Here is a 4,941-nt window from a genome sequence, read left to right as displayed (position 1 = left end):
TCAAGGTAACAATGGATAAGTAGCACTTCCGGTTTAGGCTTTTCAACAATAAAAGGTTTAGTACGGTTATTATTTTTATTATTATTGTCGTTGTATCATCCACGCTTTTTTAGGTTTATAAATAACACTAGCAAGTTAATGAAGCAGTCTCTAAGTCCTTCAGTCGCATTTTAAAAGCATTTAAAGGCAGTAGATCTAGCAGCTTCCAATCTTTCTGTAGAGTGAAGAAATGCTTTTTTTCTCAGCTCTGCACGAGCAAAACACACAGTCAACAGCATCAGCTCATCCAATCTCAATGAGTACCAGTTTCAACGTTTCTCCTCTTGAGTAAGGAGCACATGTAAGGCGGTAGAAATCCAAGCACGGCCTTGTAAACAGAAGTTTGCCAATGGGACTGCATCAGAATAGCCAGGGAAAGACATTTTACTCTTGTGTGGAAGTCACAGTGGTGTGTCATCGATTTACAGTTAGTTATGAACCTCAAAGCAGAATGAAACATTGCGTCTAACATTTGAAGACAGGATAACGGGTCATTCATTTACAGAATGTCACCAGAATCGCTCACAGGCAAAATAGTAGCAGCAACAAGTCGCTTTTTACTTCAAAAGAAAAGCGTTGCTTATTGCAAAAGACAAAAACAAGTTTTGGTTTGAATTTCTTTACAAGTTTTTCTATGTGTGGGTTAAAAGTTAGGGAGTCATCAATCCAGACACCTGGGTACTTATATTAATGAACTACCTCGATAATGTTTCTTTTAAGGGTGGACACTACAGGAAGAACTTCAGAAACTTTTTTAGAAACTTAGGTCAACTCAGTCTTATCAGCATTATGAACTCTTTAAGTGAACAAGCGAATGCTGCACAACAACAAAGGCTTTCTGCAGGGTTTCAATGGTCTGAACTAGAGCTGAACCGTAACAATAACTATGTCATCAGCATAGAAATGCAAGTTAGCATCAATATTTTGAACTAGATCATTAGTGTACACGATGAATAGGAGTGGGCACAAAACAGAACCCTGTGGAAAGCTTTAGTGAACAGCAACAAAATCAGAATACAAATGTTCATATTTAACAGACTGGGATCTGTTATTTAAGTAGTTTGAGAACCAACCGACTGCGTGCTCTAACAATCCAAAGCTGATCAGTCTGTTTTTCAGGACAGCATGGTCAACAGTGTCGAAAGCTTTTGAAAGAGCAATATAGAGTGTCGCGCCACACAGTTTCTTATTTAATGCTTCAATGATATCTTTAACTGTATTCATAATAGCCGTACTGGTACTATGTTTTTTTCTGAAGCCTGATTGATATTTGGAAAGAAGATTGTTAGAGTTCAGGAACTCTTTCAGTTTATTACAAACATCGGATTCAAAACGTTAGAAAAAACAAGTTTGAAATTTTCCTACAATTAACATTGAAGGATCTCCCCCTTTTAATAAGGGGAGAGCAGAATCGTATTTCCAGACTGATAGGATTTATTGAGTTTTAATTGAGACATTAAATATTATTGTAAGGGGTTCTGCAATTAAATCTGCTCCCAATTTTAAAAGCCTCACTTTAAAGCTTGGTGGTTTCTTGTTTAACTCAATATACTCTATAAATCCACACATCACAGGAAAGGAGCAATGAGAAGAAAAAAAAAAAAACATTCTGTCCCTAAACCAAATCTTATATATTAAAAAAAAAAAAAATTCTAGAAGTCCTTTAACTCCTGCTACCGTACACAAGACTAATCACGTAATATTCCAAATTTTATTCCTTAAAAATATTTTCTCAAACAAAAGATTTAAAACAACTTATCAGAACTTTCTGTTGGGAATTCCAGACTATAACCCAGACAAAAAAGAAACTGTCACAATCGGCTTTAACTGAGCAGACCCAGACACTGGAACCCGGAAGAACCATAGAAGAAATGAACCGATATATTTTCCCTGGAAAAGGACCAGTGGGTAAGTAAGTTGATTTAGCATTTGTTGGATTAAGAGTCCAGGTGTAGAGGCTGTGAGCTGTGGCGTGACGTTGAGTTGAAGCGTGGTTTGGCTTGGAGTCGTGGCGTGGCTGGAGGCTTTGGAAGCACTGACTGCTCGTGTGGACGTAGGACCCAGATTGACACTCATGGCAGTATTTCCTGAAGACGAGGTGAAGAATCGCAATTAGTAAAAGCATGAAACGCAAGAACAAGAAACTTGACATGAAGTGCACCATAGAGGGGCAACGAACTGGCAATGAATTCCAGTTGAAGGATCTACTTAAATACACCTGGTATGGTGATGAGGTGAGTGTCCACAGCTGGGTCCAATCAGGAAGGCAGAGCAGAGATGGGAGTGGGGAGAAGACTGCCAGAGGTGCCATGATAGAAACATGTTTGCCTTAAAGTAGTGCAAGCAGCTTGAAGTGTAAAATCATATCTACTCCTGTGATTTTCATCTTCTGAAGTAAAAGAAAACAACTTTTGTCTCTTCACTTTAAGTACGCCTTATAAAGGTTACTGTTCCACTAAATCTTCAAATTTCAACAGTCCTGACTTGATAAATAAATCACTATCAATATATTACTATTGCATTTGACATGAAGAAAGACTTTGACTTTTTCACATACGAATTATTTCAGTTGAGATGTGATGCTTTTATTTTGGTTTTCCCGCGGTGGTACTTCCGTCAGCAGCCTGGTACTTTTCAGTGAGTGACGTCGCTTGTTGTCAAATCAGAGGTGGGGGTGGGGGGGGACGACTGCGCGTACGGTAGACGAGCAGCGGCGAGGCGGGAGCGTCTTCCCCGGTTGCCGCATTATCCACCTGCAGGAGAAACGTCCACCTGCTGACCTCACCCAGGAGGAGCCGCTGCGGGAGGAGCGAGGAGGAGGTGGGAGGAGCAGGTTACCTTTACCTTTACCGTAAATGTGAAGGTTCATTATCATTATTATTTAACACTACTACTATGTATAGACACCTTGTTTAATTCTACACATAATCTTGAAGTGTTTTCTTGATCTTTGAGTTATGCTCTCATTCCGAGCGTGTTATTGTTCATTTTGTGTTTTATTATGGTTAATTGTGTCCCTTTTAAACATTTTATTGTGTTGCTGCTTTGCCCCTTTTATTCTATATTTTTTCATCTTTAAATGTATATTTTATTTCCTAGTTGTGAGTTTTTTTCTTCTTTTTTATTGATTTTGTAACTTCTTTAAGATGTGTAAGACAGGTGGTTTTTAAGGTTTTCTGTTTATTCTGTCAATCTTACCACACACCTCATTTATGCGACTCACTTTAAAACATAGAGCGCCCTCCAGTGTTCAGTTGTGGTATGGCACACATCCTACGACGGAGTTTTAGGGCCACGGTGAGGGAAAAAAAATCTGGCCAACGTGGCGAGATTAAAGTCGTCATGTCGACTTTAATCTCGCCATGACGAGAAAAAACTCGACACAAAGTTTCGAGAAAAAACTCGTCTTGTCGAGATAAAAGTCGAAATAAAGTTTCGAGATTAAAGTCGCAATGTTGCGCGCGAGCGAAAAAAACTCATTAATTTACGAGATTATTGTGGAAGTGAGCAGCACGCAGAGCAGCAGGTGAACGCCGCGCAGCCGCAGAGCAGACCGACTAATCTTTGTTTAACAGGTGAGCTGAATGTTAATTGATAACGTCCCAGATGTCTGGAAGCTCATTTGTTTGATTTACAAGTTATTAAAGTTTTATTTATTGATGGTTGGTTTGCAGGATCACTGCAGCCCAATGAAGCCGTCATCGGTGTCCCTGCATCTGTCCACTTGAATCCTTTCTTCCTCCACCAAAGACAAGATCTCTATGTTTGTGTGATGCTTCCGTCTGAGGAGGAGAAGCACTTTTTGCCTTTTTCAACGTTGTAATGCTAATATAACAGACTATTTTCATTCATCTTTGTTTTTTAATGATCAAACGGGTCGCTTCATCTGCAGGAGGGGGCGTATGTGACACTGTTTTCTTCCGCATTGGTGATCGGATGACAGGTTCATGACGTAATGTGACAGATGAACTTCAGGTTATGTGAATGAAAAGGAGAATAAAGGCTGCAGCGATCCTCTACACCCAAACGTGTCTCTGAGCTCCTTATTTTACAGATGAAACTCCGCTTTACCGACACCGAACTCCGGAAAGACTGCTACACTGACAATAATCTGATTTTGAGTCGCCAGAAGGCCCAGAATCTCTTTGTTTTAAACCTATAATCCGGAAATAAAGCTTCACAAAAGGCTCCACATATTTCATCTTCAAGCTAGGCTCCGATAAACAGACAACTTCGGGGTTTTCTCCTTGTTAATCTATGACTTTTTTCCCGTAAATTTACGAGTTTTTATCTCCTAATAAAATTACTTTTTTTTGGTGGCCATAAAAATCTGTTGTAAACTCTTAAATACAAAGCCACTAGCTCACTAACATTAGCCATAACACTGAATATTCCTGAAAGACTCAGCTTCACTGCTGTCGCGCAACATTGCGACTTTAATCTCGAAACTTTATTTCGACTTTTATCTCGACAAGACGAGTTTTTTCTCGAAACTTTGTGTCGAGTTTTTTCTCGTCATGACGAGATTAAAGTCGACATGACGACTTTAATCTCGTCATGTTGGCCAGAATTTTTTTTCCTCACCGTGGCCCTAAAACTCCGTCGTACACATCTGTTTTACTTATGTTTTTTTTTTTTTGCCGATAGAGAAACCCTAACCCATAGTAATAACATTTCTGGTGAAAATACAAAATTTACAAATACAGGATTTCACAATTAAACAGATTTACTGTTTCAAATTCTAAAGTAAAATTTTAATAAGTTGAATTTCTGTTAAGAATTGAATGTCTCTACCCCACAAGTCAGCAGCTTTTAACCCTAAAAGAGCCATTAGGTCCAGTTTCTTACTGACCAAAATCCAGCAATGACATATTTTTCTACAATAATATTAATTTATTGTAC

At 38.8% G+C, this 4,941-nt stretch overlaps 1 long non-coding RNA gene across 1 annotated transcript; it reads right to left on the bottom strand.

Moving 5' to 3' along the window:
• Window positions 1-405: 405 nt before the first annotated feature.
• LOC105354266 lies at window positions 406-3,084 on the bottom strand. The gene is made up of 2 exons (XR_002873357.1): window positions 2,597-3,084; window positions 406-2,334 (listed from the first exon to the last, which is right to left on the bottom strand). It is a non-coding gene; the product is annotated as an uncharacterized LOC105354266 (long non-coding RNA).
• Window positions 3,085-4,941: the final 1,857 nt, after the last annotated feature.

This window comes from Oryzias latipes, chromosome 6 (assembly GCF_002234675.1).
Source record: "Oryzias latipes chromosome 6, ASM223467v1".
Classification (NCBI taxonomy): Eukaryota; Metazoa; Chordata; class Actinopteri; order Beloniformes; family Adrianichthyidae; genus Oryzias; species Oryzias latipes.
The sequence above is the reverse complement of the archived record's forward strand: the minus strand, read 5'-3'. Positions and strand labels throughout refer to the sequence as shown.